The sequence below is a fragment of the Oryctolagus cuniculus genome, chromosome 2, assembly GCF_964237555.1.
Source record: "Oryctolagus cuniculus chromosome 2, mOryCun1.1, whole genome shotgun sequence".
Taxonomy (NCBI): Eukaryota; Metazoa; Chordata; class Mammalia; order Lagomorpha; family Leporidae; genus Oryctolagus; species Oryctolagus cuniculus.
The window spans coordinates 97,720,116-97,738,377 of record NC_091433.1 but is presented as its reverse complement, the minus strand read 5'-3'; the positions used below and the strand labels follow the sequence as shown (position 1 = coordinate 97,738,377).

At 37.7% G+C, this 18,262-nt stretch overlaps 1 long non-coding RNA gene across 1 annotated transcript in view; it reads left to right on the top strand.

Moving 5' to 3' along the window:
* The window catches only part of LOC127488437 (uncharacterized), a 93,673-nt gene that overhangs the window by 62,729 nt on the left and 12,682 nt on the right, over positions 1-18,262 (top strand). Inside the window, exon 7 of the long non-coding RNA XR_011386411.1 lies at positions 15,202-15,466. This is a non-coding gene — a long non-coding RNA (uncharacterized lncRNA). The remainder of the gene's footprint in view (positions 1-15,201; positions 15,467-18,262) is intronic.

The window sequence follows — 18,262 nt, the reverse complement described above, 5'->3', positions numbered from 1 at the left end:
ATAAGTCTTAATTCCAGTAACTTAGTCTAGTCCGAGTTGCTCCCCACACAAATCCACAAACTTAAGAAAACCATACATGGTATGAATGAAAATTTTCCTATGAAACTGATATGTTAAAGAGAAATCACAATGAAATATTAGAAATGAAAAATTCAATAGACCAAATAAAATATGTGGTGGAAAGCCATAACAGCAGACTTGGCATGGAAGAAGGAATATTGTCCTAGAAAACAAAACTTTGGAAATCATTCAATTAGATCAAAGAAGAAGAAAAAGAAGAAATTAGAAAACTTAAAAACAGTGTTGGAGATTTATGGGATACTATCAAATAACACAACATACAGGTATTAGAGTTCTTGAAGGTACAGAAAGAGAGAATGGATTAGAAGCCCCATTTAGTAAAATAATTAGAGTAAACTTCACTAATTTGGAGAAAGAAAGGAACACTCATGTAGAGGAAGTATATAGATCTCATAACAGATATTACCAGAAAAGATATTCACCATAAAGACCATAAAATGTGCATGAGAAAAATCCAGATTACTTTCAGAGGATCCAGTTAGACTCACAGCTAACTTCTCATCAGAAACACAAGCTAGGAGAGAATGGCAGCATATATCCCAAATCTTAAGAGAAAAAAAAAAAACTGTCAACCCAGAATACTGTAGCCTGCTATGTAGTCATTTATGAGTGAAGGTGAAAGAAACACCTTTCATAACAAACATAAATTGAAAGAATTTGTCACTTCTCATCCAGCTTTACATAAGCTGCTTAGGGATGTGTTATGCACAGAAACACAGAAAGATAGCCATCAATATGAAAGAATGTAAAGTTTGATAATCCTCCAGTTAACATACAAAAGAAATCCAAAGTAAGCACTAGGAATATTTACTGGAAAATGGCAGAGCCAAGTTGTTAAATATCAATAGTCACATTGAATGTGAATGGCCTCAACTATCCAGTTAAAAAATACAGGCTGGCTGAATGGATTAAAACATATGACCATCTATTTGCTACCTATAAGAAAAACATCTCACTACCAAAGATACATACCAACTGAAAGTAAAATACTGGAAAAAATTTTCCATGCCAATGGAAAGTAAAAATGTCAGGTGTTTTCATCCTAATATCAGACAAAATAGATTTTAACACAAAAAATTGTAACAGATGAAGAAGGGCTTTATATAATGATTAAGGAATCAATTCAACAGGAAGATGTGACTAAAATAAATGTATACACAACTAATTATAAGGTGCTTAGCTATTCGAAAGAAATGTTAATGGATATAAAAGAATACATAGACTACAATACAATAGTAAGGGGGGATATCAGTATCCAACATTTATCAATAGATCAAATAGACAAAAAAATCAGTACAGAAACATAGGTAATAGAGTTTATGGACCAAAAGGACCTAACAGATATGTACAGAACATTTCACCCTACAGTTGAAGAATGCACATCTTTCTCATCAGTGCATGGAACTTTCTCTAGGCTAGACCATATGCTAAGTCCATAAAGTAAGTCTCAAGAAATTAAAAAAATGTTGAAACACAACATACATCTTCTCTAGCCACAATGCAATGAAGCTGGAAATCAACAACTTGGGAATCTCTAGATCATATGCAAACACATGGGACTGAAAACATGTTCCTGAAAGAACAGTGGTTCATAGACTAAATCAAAAGTGAAATCAAAAATTTTCTGGGAACAAATGAAGGTGACAATACATCATATCAACATTTATGGGATTCAATAAAAGCAGTGTTAAGAGGAAAGTATAGCAATTGTTGCCTACATAAATAAATTGGAAAGGTACCAAATAGATGAGCTATTAATGTATATCAAGGACCTAAAAAAAATAACAAACCAAACCTCAAATTAGTAGGAAGAAATACATAATTAAAATTAGAGAAGAAATAAAACTCAAAGCAAAAAACACAAAAGATCAGTGAAATGAAGAGCTTATTTTTTGCAAATAAGCAAACTGATACATCATTGGGCCAACTAACAAAAAAAGGGGGAAGAAGACACAATTCAATAAATTTAGAGATGAAAATAGAAATATAACAGACACCACGGAAATAAAAAGAATCACGAGGAATTACTAGAACAAACTGTGAGCCAAAAAATTGGAAAACTAGAAAAAATGGAGAGATTCCTAGACACATATAATCTACCAAAATTTAGTCATGAAGGCATAGAATATCTAAACAGATTGACAACCAACAGAGAATGAATCAGTAAGACCTTTCCAACAAAGAAAAGCCCAGGACCTAATGGCATCTCTTCTGAATTCTACCAGACATTTAAAGAACTAACAGTATTATTCTCAAGCTACTCAGAAAAATTGAAAGGGAGGAAATCCTCCCAAACTCCTTAAATGAAATGTTAATAATTTACTTTCTAAGTCAGAAAAATGATACAATAAAGAGAACTATAAACAAATATCCCTGATGAACATAGGTGTAAAACTCCTCAACAAAATATTAGCTACTCGAATCCAGCAAAACGTCAGGCATATAATTCACCTGGATCAAGTGGGATTTATTTTTATTATTTAGGAATGGTTCAACATTCACAAATCAATAATTGTGATACATTACATGAACAAACTGAAGAACAAAACCAATATGATTATCTCAACAGATGCAGAAAAGCATTTAATAAAATACAACATCCTTTCCTGAGGAAAACCTTAAACAAATTGGGTATAGGAGGAATGTTCCTCAACATTATCAAGGCAATTTATGACAAACCAATGGTCAGCATCCTACTGAATGGTGAAAAGCTGAATGCATTCCCTCTAAGATTCAGATCCAGACAAGGACGCCTACTCTCATCATTGCTAGTTAATATAGTCCTGGAAGGTTTAGCCAGAGCCATTAGGCAAGAAAAAGCAATCAAAAGGATATAAATTGGAAAAGAAGGAATCAAACTATCCCTATTTGCAGATGACATAATCCTATATATAGGGAATTTGAAAGACTCTACTAAGAGACTATTTGAACTCATAAAAGAGTTCGGTAAAGTGTCAGAATATAAAATCAGCAAAGAAAAATCAATAGCTTTTGTATACACAGACAATGCCACAGCTGAGAAAGAACTTTCAAGATCAGTCCCATTAACATTAGCTCCAAAAATAATTAAATATCTTGGGATAAATTTAAGGAAGAAGTCCAACCAAGTTCTCTGATGAAAATTACAAAAGCACTAAAGAAAGAAATTTAAAAAAAACAACATTTAAAAATGAAAAAAAAAACCTTACATGTTCATGACTTGGGAGAAGCAACATCATCAAATGTTCATACTTCTGAAAGCAAATTACAGATTCAATACATTTCCTGAGACTATTGTGGTTACTAGGCAACAGAATCTGTCCTTTCCAGTTTGTGCCACACAAAATGAACCATAGGAGAGTCACTATAGCATGCCAGATCTTAAAACCAAAATCCTGAGGCAAAGCAATCACCAATAACCATAAAATCATCCCCTAAGAAAATTGGATTTCCATGTGCAGAATCATGAAGCAAAACCCCTACCTTTCACCTTACACAAAAATTCACTCAACATGGATTAAAGGCTTAAATCTATGACCCTACACCATCAAATTATTAGAGAGCATTGGAGAAACTCTGCAAGATATAGGTACTGGCAAAGTCTTCTTGGAAAATACCCCAGAAGCACAGACAGTCAAAGCCAAAATTAACATTTGGGATTGCATCAAATTGGGAAGTTTCTGTACTGCAAAAGAAACAGTCAGGAAAGTGAAGAGGCAACCGACAGAATGGGAAAAATATTCACAAACTATGCAACAGATAAAGGGTTGATAACCAGAATCTACAAAGAAATCAAGAAACTCCGCCGGCGCCGTGGCTCAATAGGCTAATCCTCCACCTTGCGGCGCCGGCACACCGGGTTCTAGTCCCGGTTGGGGCGCCGGATTCTGTCCCGGTTGCCCCTCTTCCAGGCCAGCTCTCTGCTATGGCCAGGGAGTGCAGTGGAGGATGGCCCAGGTGCTTGGGCCCTGCACCCCATGGGAGACCAGGAAAAGCACCTGGCTCCTGGCTCCTGCCAGGATCAGCGCGGTGCGCCGGCTGCAGCGGCGGCCATTGGAGGGTGAACCAGCGGCAAAGGAAGACCTTTCTCTCTCTGTCTCTCTCTCTCACTGTCCACTCTGCCTGTCAAAAAAAAAAAAAAAAAAAAAAAAAAAAAAAAAAAAAAAAAAAAGAAACTCCACAAGATCAAAACAAACAACCCACTTAAGAGACGGGCCAAGGACCTCAATAGACATTTTTCAAAAGAGGAAATCCAAATGGCCAACAGGCACATGAAAAAATGTTCAAGATCACTAGCAATCAGGGAAATGCAAATCAAAACCACAATGAGGTTTCACCTCACCCCAGTTAGAATGGCTCACATTCAGAAATCTGCCAACAATAGATGCTGGAGAGGATGTGGGGGAAAAGGGACATTAACCCACTGTTGGTGGGAATGCAAACTTGTTAAGCCACTATGGAAGTCAGTCTGGAGATTCCTCAGAAACCTGAATATAACCCTACCATTCAACCCAGCCATACCACTCCTTGGAATTTACCAAAGGAAATTAAATTGGCAAACAAAAAAGCAGTCTGCACCTTAATGTTTATTGCAGCTCAATTCACAATAGCTAAGACCTGGAACCAACCCAAATGCCCATCAACAGTAGACTGGATAAAGAAATTATGGGACATGCACTCTATAGAATACTATACAGCAGGGACCTGTATACTTAAACATGAAAAATATTATTACTACCTGAGGAGCTGAAGCCCACAGACTTGAGAAGGAGTTAAAAAACAAAATCCTGAAATTCAACATGTAGGTATGGTGAAATTACTAACTGATACAATGAATCATCTTGGAAGCATTTTACTCAGCTTCACTGTGAACCCCATTTCCTACTTTTCCACACTGACTACAAAGCCATTCAGAAGACATATTTTCTAAGGAGAACACATGTTTTGAAGAGCAATTGCACAGGCAACAGAACTAGAACTACTTCCAAACTTAGGGAATATTTTGGTACTAACTAACATTGTTCACAGTTTCTCATTTTAGTCTGTCAATGTGCTATACCTTGAAATGATGTTCCTATTGTTTACAATGGTGAAAACAAGTGGCATCTCCATGATTATTGGTTTCATTTGTATTCCCACTCTAAGATTTCATTCCATCAAAATCAACAGCCTTGAGTATGCTGGTTGTATCTTAGCATGTGATTTTTATTTATTTTTTCCTTGGCTTTATTTTCCCCTTACTCTGATAAGTCAGTGTACATCTTATAGACTTCCAAGTGACTCTAATCAAGTGAGACTTGAGCTACTAGCACTTTTCTACATAGGATCCCAGGTTTTTAACTGTATATAAAGGTAGTTATGGGAAATGGTGTGCTCATGTCCGAATTTGAAATAACTTAATTGGTATAGTGCATGTAACTAAAATGGTAACATCTCTGACATTAGCACTATTGCTAAGCATTTTCTTTGAGTCTTATTGCTTTTCACTTTATTCTTACTAACTTCTAATGTTTTTAAAATTTACGAAGGTTTATACAACATTTATTTAACAATAAATTGCAGGCCTGTGAGCAGTGCTGGTATTTCTTTAGCTTTGTTTTAAGTGGAACCAAATTTCACAAGAAAGTGCCAGCTGTCAGCTATGCATCTCCAGCACAGAGTAATCCAAATAGTAAAATGAATACCCCAAGTTTATAGGTAAACAGTGCAAAGTATCTAGGAGAGACTAGAGGATTAACATCTTTAACTTCCAATAGATGACATTTCTGATTTTGAAGTCCAAAATTTAACAACTGCAGATGCGAAGTTTTTTTTTATTTTTTTTAACTTTTATTTAATGAATATAAATTTCCAAAGTACGATTTATGCATTACAATGGCTTGCCCCACATACCGTCCCTCCCACCCACTACCCTCCCCTTTCCCACTCCCTCTCCCCTTCCATTCACATCAAGATTCATTTTCGATTATCTTAATATACAGAAGATGAGCTTAGTATACATTAAGTAAGGATTTCAACAGTTTGCTCTCACACAGAAACATAAAGTGAAAAATAATAGATGATTTTTTTAAATGATGATGAAATCAGATCAGACCTATTGTCATGTTTAATCCCAGTGAGAGTCAAGTTGGGAGTTGACAATTTTTTTTTTTTTTACAGAGGATCAGTTTAGTATACATTAAGTAAAGATTTCAACAGTTTGCACCCCCATAGAAACACAAAGTGAAATATATTGTTTGAGTACTCGTTATAGCATTAAATCTCAATACACAGCACATTAAGGACAGAGATCCTACATGAGGAGTAAGTGCACAGTGACTCCTGTTGTTGACTTTACCAATTGACAATCCTGTCTATGGCATCAGTAGTCTCCCTATGCTCCAGTCATGAGTTTCCAAGGCTATGGAAGCCCTCTGAGTTCTCTGATTCTTATCTTGTTTAGACAAGGTCATAGTCAAAGTGGAGGTTCTCTCCTCCCTTCAGAGAAAGGTACCTCCTTCTTTGATGACCTGTTCTTTCCACTGGGATCTCACTCGCAGAGATCTTTTGCCAGAGTGTCTTGGCTTTCCATGCCTGAAATACTCTCATGGGCTTTTCAGCCAGATCCGAATGCCTTTAGGGCTGATTCTGAGGCCAGAGTGCTATTTAGGACATCTTCCATTCTATGAGTCTGCTGAGTATCTCACTTCCCATGTTGGATCACTCTCCCCTTTATTTATTCTATCGGTTAGTGTTAGCAGGTACTAGACTTGTTTATGTGCTCCCTTTGACTCTTAGTCCTTTCATTATGATCAATTGTGAACTGAAATTGATCACTTGGACTAGTGAGATGGCATTGGTACATGCCACCTTGATGGGATTGAATTGGAATCCCCTGGTATGTTTTTAACTCTACCATTTGGGGCAAGTCAGCTTGAGCATGTCCCAAATTATACATCTCTTCCCTCTCTTATTACCACTCTTATGTTTAACAGGGATCACATTTCAGTTAATTTTTAACACTTAAGAATAACTGTGTATTAATTACAGAATTAAACCAGTCATATTAAGTAGAACAGACAAAAAACTACTAAGAGGGATAATGTATTAAGTTGTTCATTTACAGTCAGGGCTATGCTGATCAAGTCACCATTTCCCATAGTGTCCATTTCACTTCAGGTTTCCTTTTTGGTGTTCAGTCAGTTGTCACCGATCAGGGAGAACATATGGTATTTGTCCCTTTGGGACTGGCTTATTTCACTCAGCATGATGTGTTCCAGATTCCTCCATTTTGTTGCAAATGACTGGATTTCGTTGTTTCTTACTGCGGTATAGTATTCTAAAGAGTACATATCCCATAATTTCTTTATCCAGTCTACCGTTGATGGGCATTTAGGTTGGTTCCAGGTCTTAGCTATTGTGAATTGAGCTGCAATAAACATTAGGCTGCAGACCGCTTTTTTGTTTGCCAATTTAAATTCCTTTGGGAAATTCCAAGGAGTGGGATGGCTGGGTCAAACGGTAGGGTTATCTTCAGGTTTCTGAGGAATCTCCAGACTGACTTCCATAGTGGCTTGACCAGTTTGCATTCCCACCAACAGTGGGTTAGTGTCCCTTTTTCCCCACATCCTCTCCAGCATCTGTTGGTAGATTTCTGAATGTGAGCCATTCTAACTGGGGTGAGGTGAAACCTCATTGTGGTTTTGATTTGCATTTCCCTGATTGCTAATGACCTTGAACATTTTTTCATGTGCCTGTTGGCCATTTGGATTTCCTCTTTTGAAAAATGTCTATTGAGGTCCTTGGCCCATCTCTTAATTGGGTTGTTTGTTTTGATCTTGTGGAGTTTCTTGATCTCTTTGTAGATTCTGGTTATTAACCCTTTATCTGTTGCATAGTTTGCAAATATTTTTTCCAATTCTGTCGGTTGTCTCTTCACTCTCCTGACTGTTTCTTTTGCAGTACAGAAACTTCTCAATTTGATGCAATCCCAATAGTTGATTTTGGCTTTGACTGCCTGTGCCTCCCGGGTCTTTTCCAGAAACTCTTTGCCTGTGCAAATATCTTGAAGGGTTTCTCCAATGTTCTCTAGTAACTTGATGGTGTCAGGTCGTAGATTTAGGTCTTTAATCCATGTTGAGTGGATTTTTGTGTAAGGCGTAAGGTAGGGGTCTTGCTTCATGCTTCTGCACGTGGAAATCCAGTTTTCCCAGCACCATTTATTGAATAGACTGTCCTTGCTCCAGCAATTGGTTTTAGATCCTTGGTCAAATATAAGTTGGCTGTAGATGTTTGGGTTGATTTCTGGTGTTTCAATTCTGTTCCATTGGTCTATCCATCTGTTTCTGTACCAGTACCATGCTGTTTTGATTACAACTGCCCTGTAGTATGTCCTGAAATCTGGTATTGTGATGCCTCCAGCTTTGTTTTTGTTGTACAAGATTGCTTTAGCTATTCGAGGTCTCTTGTGCCTCCATATAAATTTCAGCACCAATTTTTCCAGATCTGAGAAGAAGGTCTTCGGTATCTTGATTGGTATTGCATTGAATTTATAAATTGCTTTTGGGAGAATGGACATTTTGATGATATTGATTCTTCCAATCCATGAGCATGGAAGATTTTTCCATTTCTTGGTATCCTCTTCTATTTCTTTCTTTAAGGTTTTGTAATTTTCATCGTAGAGATCTTTAACGTCCTTGGTTAAGTTTATTCCAAGGTATTTGATTGTTTTTGTAGCTATTGTGAATGGGATTGATCTTAGAAGTTCTTCCTCAGCCATGGCATTGTCTGTGTATACAAAGGCTGTTGATTTTTGTGCATTGATTTTATACCCTGCTACTTTGCAAAAATCTTCTATGAGTTCCAATAGTCTCTTAGTAGAGTTCTTTGGATCCCCTAAGTAAAGAATCGTATCATCTGCAAAGAGGGATAGTTTGAGCTCTTCCTTCCCAATTTGTATCCCTTTAATTTCTTTTTCTTGCCTAATAGCTCTGGCTAGAACCTCCAGAACTATATTGAATAGCAGTGGTGAGAGTGGACATCCCTGTCTGGTACCAGATCTCACTGGAAATGCTTCCAACTTTTCCCCATTCAATAGGATGTTGGCTGTGGGTTTTTCATAGATTGCTTTGATTGTATTGAGGAATGTTCCTTCCAAACCCAGTTTGCTTAGAGTTTTCATCATGAACGGGTGTTGTATTTTATCAAATGCTTTCTCGGCATCTATTGAGATAATCATATGGTTTTTCTTCTGCAGTCTGTTAATGTGGTGTATCACATTGATTGTCTTGCGCACATTAAACCATCCCTGCATACCAGGGATAAATCCCACTTGGTCTGGGTGGATGATCTTTCTGATGTGTTGTTGCATTCTATTGGCAAGAATTTTATTGAGGATTTTTGCATCTATGTTTATCAAGATATTGGTCTGTAATTCTCTTTCAGTGCTGCATCTTTTTCCGGCTTAGGAATTAAGGTTATGCTGGCTTCATAGAAAGAATTTGGGAGGATTCCCTCTTCTTTGATTGTTCTGAATAGTTTGAGAAGAATTGGAGTCAGTTCTTCTTTAAATGTCTGGTAGAATTCAGCAGTGAATCCATCTGGTCCTGGGCTTTTCTTTGTTGGGAGGGCCTTTATTACTGTTTCAATTTCTGTCTCAGTTATGGGTCTGTTTAGGTTTTCGATGTCTTCCTGGTTCAATTTTGGTAGGTTGCATGTGTCCAGGAATCTATCCATTTCTGATAGGTTTCCCTGTTTGCTGGCATACAAGTCCTTGTAGTAATTTCTGATGATTCTTTTTATTTCTGTGGTGTCTGTTGTTACGTTTCCTTTTTCATCTCTGATTTTATTGATTTGGGTCTTTTCTCTTCTTTTTTTAGTTAGATGCAAAGTTTTATATTCTTCTTAGTGATAATGTATAGCCTTAGAAAAGGCAAGTAAGTATCACATTGAAAATTGAGTCATACAGAAACAACATAGGGTTTAAAAATATTTCTCAGCATGATATACAGGGCCTTTCAAGAAGCTTTTGCAAGAATTCAATTAAAAATAAGATTTTGAAGTGAAATATATTTACATCCATGCATGGCTTTTCCATAATATATATTTTCTATGAAATTTAAAAGACTTATCATATCATCCCAGATCCCATCGTGTAGGATTGGTGTTGTTGCATTGCAGGTAATGTTGCTGCCTGAAGTGCCAGCATCCTATGTGGGTGCTGGTTCAGGTTCTGACTACTCTACTTCTGATCCAGCTCTCTGCTAAGGCCTAGGAAATCAGTCAGAGATTACCCAAATCCTTGGGTTGGGGCGCCTGCATAGGATACCCAGAAGAAGCTCCTGGCTCCTGGCTTCATATCAGCCCAGCTCTGGTTGTTGCGTACATATGGGGAATGAACCAGCAGATGGAAAACCTCTCTCTTGTCTTTCTGTCTCTCTGTATTTGTCTCTGTCTCTCTGTCTCTGTCTCTCTCTCTCTCTCTTCCCATTTCTCTCCCTCTCTTTCTCTCTCTCTGCCTCTGCCTCTCTGCTTTGACTTTCAAAGAAATAATCTTTAAAAATAGAAAATATAATATTGCCTTTTTCCAATATGTCAACATTCTATGTGTACAATAGTTACCGGATTTTATAATATTTTTGTTCAGCAAAGCATTTCCATTCCCTTTAATAAGCAATGATTACTTCAATTTTTCCTGTGTCAGAAACATCCAGGGGACAATGCAGGGAAACTGACTGGATTCTCTCTTTGAGCTTTCAGTCATTTAGTCTTGCTCATTCCCATTAACAGTTCATGATGTGTTGGAGACAAAGGCCAGCTCTCCCAAAGCCCACCTCATTCTCTACTTTTTGTCTGAATTCTCTTGGGTTGCCTTTGACTATTTCAGTCAATCTCTTGAATATCCTTGAAACAGGAATACAAGTCTTTATGGGTTCAAATTGAACATGTTTGACTCGAAGATAATGTGTATATGCAATATGTGCATCACACATTGCACTGCTACAAGAGTTGGTCTGCCAGGAACAGACACAGACGTCTTCACATGATGTTCCTTCCAGTGTTTTTTATGGCAACAATCAATCAACAAATAAGTAGGAAAAAGTTGGAGGTCAAAATTCAAATCTCCACCAGAAAAAAACAGATAGGTCGTTGTTGGTGCACCCAAAAAGATTAGTCTCCAAACTGGATCCTGAAGTCCATTGTCAAAAAGATAAGTGATCTCTTTTTTTTTCTTTTTCTTCCTTTTTTCCATTGGTTCACCCCTCAGTGGCCACTATGGCCGGCGTGGTGTGGCCGGCGCACTGTGCCGATCTGAAGCCAGGAGCCAGGTGCTTCTCCTGGTCTCCCATGTGGGTGCAGGGCCCAAGGACTTGGGCCATCCTCCACTGCACTCCTGGGCCACAGCAGAGAGCTGAACTGGAAGAGGAACAACTGGGACAGAATGCAGCACCCTGACCGGGACTAGAATCTGGAGTGCCAGTGCCGCAGGTGGAGGATTAGCCTATTGAGCTGCGGTGCCAGCTGATAAGTGATCTCTTAAAACCATCACAAACAGAAAAAGATCTCCATGCTTAAAATCCACCAACAGTCTCATTTTATGTTTCTTATTTATTTATTTGAAAACATAAAAATAGAGTTCAATTAAAATAAAAATTAAAATATATACATTATATATCCATTTATTATTCACAATAGATATTTTGAAAAGTCTGAGGTGAATGGAATTCAAAGGTAAGTTTATTTTGGTGCAAGATAATTTGAAATTAATGAATATGAGGGATTTTTTTTTGACAGGCAGAGTGGAAAGTGAGAGAGAGAGACAGAGAGAAAGGTCTTCCTTTGCCATTGGTTCACCCTCCAATGGCCGCCGCGCTGCAGCCAGCGCACCGCACTGATCCGATGGCAGGAGCCAGGTGCTTTCTCCTGGTCTCCCATGGGGTGCAGGGCCCAAGCACTTGGGCCATCCTCCACTGCACTCCCTGGCCACAGTAGAGAGCTGGCCTGGAAGAGGGGCAACTGGGACAGAATACGGAGCCCTGACTGGGACTAGAACCCGGTGTGCCGGCACTGCAAGGCAGAGGATTAGCCTATGGAGCTGTGGTGCCGTCCTAATATGAGGGATCTTTAAAAACTCATTGAAATGTGTATTACAAAAATCTGTATATGGATTCAAGTGTTTTTGAACTAAAATAATCTTTTTTCTTTTTTTCTTTTTTTTTTTTTTTGACAGGCAGATTTAGAGAGAGAGAGAGAGAGAGAGAGAGAGAGAGAGAGAGAAAGAAAGAAAGAAAGAAAGAAAGAAAGAAAGAAAGAAAGAAACGTCTTCCTTCCATTGGTTCACCCCCCCAATTGGCTGCTATAGCCGGCACTGCACCGTTCTGAAGCCACGAGCCAGGTGCTTCCTCCTGGTCTCCCATGCGGGTGCAGGGCCCAGGGACTTGGGCCATCCTCCACTGCACTCCCGGGCCACAGCAGAGAGCTGGACTGGAAGAGGAGCAACCGGGACAGAACTGGTGCCCCACCCAGGACTAGAACCCAGGATGCCGGCACTGCAGGCCGAGGATTAGCCTGGTGAGCAGCGGTGCTGGCCAATACATTGTTATTAACTACAGTAACCATGTTTCATTTTTTTCTTCATCTTCCAGCTCAGTCCTCCTTTATCCTTTGATTATACACCTGCATTTTTCTTCCCTTCATTAAAATATCTAAATTTGTTGTTCACTTCTTCAGCTTAAATGATCTTTTCCCAGCTTCCTTATTGAAATTTACTCTCCATTATTCTGTTTTAAGATCATGTATTATCCATTACTGAGGACTTTCAACTATTCTGGCCAAAGCACTGGGACATTATTTTATTTTTTATCCAGAGCGCTTCAAAAACTTGAACTATTTTTACACAAAGATATAATTTTTGCCACCTTCTTCAAATGAGGACAGAATTTTGCCATTCATGCCACTCCAGAATGTCATGAGATTAATAGAAAAATAAGATATATGACTCTCATTAGCATCGACGCAAATTGGCAATTAACAGGCAGCCCTGTAAGAAAAAACACCTGACAATCAGAGCAGTTCTATTTGATATGAAAGGTTGATATGGAAGCTGACACTTCAATGTTGTCAGTAGTTTCTGTGGAAATGTCTAACTTGGGCTGTCTGGGAAATTGTATCTGCTTCTCTAAAAGAAATTAAGATGTGATATATTTTAAGGGGCCATAGTCCTTTTGCAGACTTGGAAAGGGTAGTTGATGGGCTGTGATTAACTGGGCACACAAGTGTAAGGAATGGGCCTCTAATGACTGAAGCACTAATCTACCAATCAGTACATATGGGTTTCAGACTTGGAGACACATGTAACCTGTGATGGCTGCAGGTACATGGAATTAGGGATACTGGGAGACAGACACGGCTTGCACACACAGGTGTTAGAAACACCTGAAGGAACACTGAGGATGCAGTAAATGAGTGCTCAGAGATAATTTATAGTCAAATGATTACAATAGAATAAAACACTCAAAATCATCATTACAGCTTCCTTGTTAAGAATTGTAAAGAAAAAATCAAAAAGTATTGAAGAAAAGCAAGAAAAAAGAAAACAGCAGACATCTATGAAGTGCTATAAAATGTATCACAAATAAACAAGGACACAATGACTTTTTTTAAGAAAAATATTAACAAAGTTAATAAACCATTAGGAAAAACAATTAAGGAACCAATGGGGAAAGTAACACAAATAACCAGTTTAGGAATTAAAACAGAATCATTCCTTTGTAGGTTATAATTATGACCAAGGCGCTAGGAGAAAGGTATGAAATTCTTAGAAGTAACATTTCACTACAGGAATCAAAATCTTCCCTATATTGAAAATCAAATTTGCAAAAAAACAAATATAACATAAAGTAGGAAAACTATATAAATCAGGTAAGTTAAATCATATTTTGAAAATTCCAAACAACCAATCAAGAAAAAAGTCACAGAATCAAAATTTCAGATCCAGAATTGCAGAATACTCTAAAATTTTAGAGAAGGAAAAACAAATCTACATTTCACCCAAAGTGCAACTAAGTAGAGCTTTTTTCTTGGTTTCTTTTGGAACACCTGCATTGCAGTGAGGATGATGCAAGCAGACCAGGACTTGAAATAAACATTAAGTTTTATTAAAAGCATCCCTTTCATAAACATAGCTACAGATATCTGCAGCAAAGTACTAATATAATAAATGAAATAACATAAAAATATATCAATAGCAAGCAGGACTTAATAAAACACACAAGAGTGGTAAAGATTCTCAGATAAGTCATCCAAGTAGGTAAAAAACACAAGAAGAAAATTACATGGTCATTTAGATTACATGTTGGAAGGCTTTAAATAAAGTTCAGCATCTAGTAAAAAAGAAAACTGCCTGCAGAACAAAAAAAAGCCAGTGACTTCGCTACTCCGATCAAGAGCGAAATGAACCTACAGCCAACAACACAAGTAATACAGCATCGTTGAAGCTTTTTCTCCCTGGGAGTAAACTTAGACCATGATCCCTGCACTCTCTCGAGCTTTCTACTTCAAGGGCAGTAAGGGAAATAAAACAGCAAAAAGAAATTATATGGTGTAAAGATCAATTTATAAGTTGTAAAATGTGAATATATTGGATGAGGTTTATATACAGAGATATGAGTCCCAGGAAAAACTGAAAACAAATACAATTGATAAATGAGATTACTGGAAAGATTGTGTGTGTATGTGTGTGTGTGTGTGTTTCTACTAAGTACAGGAAGAAGCAAATAGAAAATAATATTAAAGGACAACAGGCAAACTAGAAATAAATGTGCAAGTAAAATTGGAAAAAAGGATTAAATTACGTTATATACGTAAACATTCTTTAAATCAATATTAAAAATAGCATAGAAGATTCATTAGACGAAAAGTGTCACATATATGATAAAAAAAACAAAGGCTCTTAAGTCAATAAACAGCCATTAAATTGTAGCTGACCTGAATTACGTTCAACCCCCAAGCAGAAGCCACTCAGGAAGATGCAGGAGGGACCCAGCGGCTGGCAGGACCAGAGAAGAGAAGAGAGAATTCCCCCGCGCCCACCGCAGGGAGGTGGAGCCCAGGAGGTCCTAGTGTCAGAAATGAATCCAAACTCCCTCTTGTTTTCCCATCCAGAAAGACCTGAAGTTATACGTCAGCGCTATGGAGGATGTTGATTGGCTGCGTCTTTTATGACATGATGCTGCCCCTGGTATGCAAGCTGTGCAATCAAATCACGAGGGATGTTGACGCCATAGTAGTTCTCTCGTTCCACTGAGGAGAGAGGGCCCAGGAGGGGGCTCCAGCACTCGGAACACTGCGGGTAGCCGGCTTCCGCTGCTCTGTCTGTTCTCTGCCCCTCTTCCATCACAGGACACCACCCCCTTAGACCCGGGACATGGTGAGTGTGTGGGGCCAGGCTGGTGGGATGCGGGCTTCCCAGAGGTCGGCTCTGGGGTCTGTGGGCCCTCTGTTACTGGCATGACTCTTCCCTCTGTGTGGGAATCCAATTATGCGACTGCTTTATCATTTATTAGTTCCATTTTTAATTTTGTTTGAGGCAACTCTGTAGTGTATTTCATAGTAAGTATATCAGGTTACATTCCCCCCAAAAATTTATCTGTTCCCTTTCTCCAATTCTGGTTCAGTACTTATAGTTTCTACTTTTTGATAATAGCCATTTTTACATATGTGAGATCATAACCATTGTGCTCTTGATTGGCAGTGCTGAGAGCCGCTTTTCAAATACCTGTTGGCTGCTTGTGGAAAAACTGATCAGATCCTTTGTCCATTTTTTATTACAGTATTTCCCTTTGAGTTGTGTAAGTTCTTTGTATTATTCCTTTAATCATACTATGGTTTACCAATATTTTCTCCTATTCCTTGCTTTCACTTTTCAGCTTTCCCTTTAGTACACATAAATTTTTTTATGTTTTTTTGCAGTCCTACTTATTTATTTTTCTTTTGTCACCTGTGCTTTTGATGTTATTCCTAAATCATTTTTGAGGTCTGTCACAACCATAGTTGTTGTAGGCATTTGTGAAGTGAACCAGTGGGTGAGAGTGTTCTCTCTCCCTCTCTGTTTCTCTATGTGTCTCTTTTTCCTTAAAACTAATTAATTACATAATTTTTAAAAACTACTTGGAGGGCTCCTCTCTTTTTGGAGAAGTTAGATGATAGATGAGTTGGATGGTAGGGGTGAGTTCCTAGTGTTACATAGCATGGTTGTGTGACTATAGACCATATAATCTATTCTATATTTTATAAGCAAAGAGGAAAGGCGCTCAAAGGCTGTGATCATGAAGTGTAATTTCAGAGAAGGGAAAATGTTGTTTACCATGCTTTCTTCTGTACACATTGCATGCATCAATTAAAATCTCACACTGTAGCCAATAGGTATATATAATTATTGTCAATAAAAATAAACTCAAAACATCATCTTTCTTGGTGTATAAGGTTAAGGGGTGTTAAATTAGTATTGCAACTAATAATATGATCTTTGGAAGGAGTTTATTAAGACAAACATAATCTGGAAATCAGTATATTGGCATTTTGTCATTCTAAGTGGAGTAATTAGGAGGCAATACTTTATCTTAAATTGATGATTAATACATCTTTTAAATTGTTTCATGTAACAAAAATGAAGTATTTCTTTAAGTATGTATTCAATTAATTTGAATTAGGGCAGTATCAAACAAGAAATATGGAATTAAATCACTTGTTGAAGTATGAAACAAGACCAAAAATCCACTCAACATGAATTAAAAATCTAAATCTATGCCATGACACCATCAAATTAATCGAGAGCATAGGGGAAACTCTTCAAGATATTTGGGCTATTTAGATCCTTTGACATTCCATATGAATTTTCTGTATAGTTTTTTTAATTTTTTTCTAAAAATAACTATTAGGATACTATAAAGAATGATTTGAATCTAAGGATCACTAGGATCATATTGATTTCTTATATTATATATTTTATAATCCATGAACACAGGATATATTTACATTTATTTGTGTAACATAGTTTTCAACATTTAGATATTTTATTCCCTTGGTTAAGTTTATTTCTAAATATTTTATTCCCTTTTATGATTTTGAAATTGAATTGTTATCTTTATTTCCTTTTGATTTATTTACTGATTTTTACATTTTATTTATATAAGGGGAATAAATTTTGTGCATTTCATATATTCAGATTTTGGAGCATAGTGATCTACCCTAACCTCTCTCCTGCCCAGGCTCATAGCTTCCTCCCTCCTTCATTATTAGTTTAATTTTTACAAGGACATACTTTCAGTTTATGTTATAATCACAAGCTTAACCCTCCACAAAGTAAAGGATTCAACAAATAATAGAAGGAAACTTACTGTTCCTGAAGAGTATAGAAAGAGCTATAAACAATAATCTGAAATGTCAATTTCACTCCTATACATAACATTTTTGGACGCTGTATATTAGTAACCACATATCATGGAAATCAGGATGTTTGTATTTTTTGAGGCTGGCTTATTCCACTGATCATAACGGTTTCCAGGTGCATCCATTTTATGGCAAAAGACATTATTTCTTTATTCAGTTATCAGTTGATTGGCATCTGGGTTGATTCCAAATCTTGGTTATTGTGAACTGAGCTGCAGTAAATATGGGGACAAAGATAACTCAATTATGCTGATTTCACTTCCTTTGCATATATTCCAAGGAGTGGGATGGCTAGGTCATATTGTAGATCTTTCTCAGATTGTAGAGGAATCTCTACACTGTCTCTAGTGATGGTTGTATAAATTATATTGCCACCAAATGTGTATTAGGGAACTTTTCTCCTCACATTCTCACTAACATTTATTGTTTGTGTGTGTGTGTGTGCTTCTAACTGGGGTGAAGTGAAACCACATTGTGGTTTGTTTGTTTTTTTTGTTTGTTTGTTTTGTTTTGTTTTTGGACAGGCAGAGTAGACAGTGAAGAAAGAGACAGACAGAGAGAAAGGTCTTCCTTTGCCATTGGTTCACCCTCCAATGGTTGCTGCAGCCGGCACGCTGCGGCTGGCGCACTGTGCTAATCCGAAGGCAGGAGCCAGGTGCTTCTCCTGGTCTCCCATGGGGTGCAGGGCCCAAGCACTTGGGCCATCCTCCACTGCATTCCCTGGCCACAGCAGAGAGCTGGCCTGGAAGAGGGGCAACCGGGACAGAATCCGGAG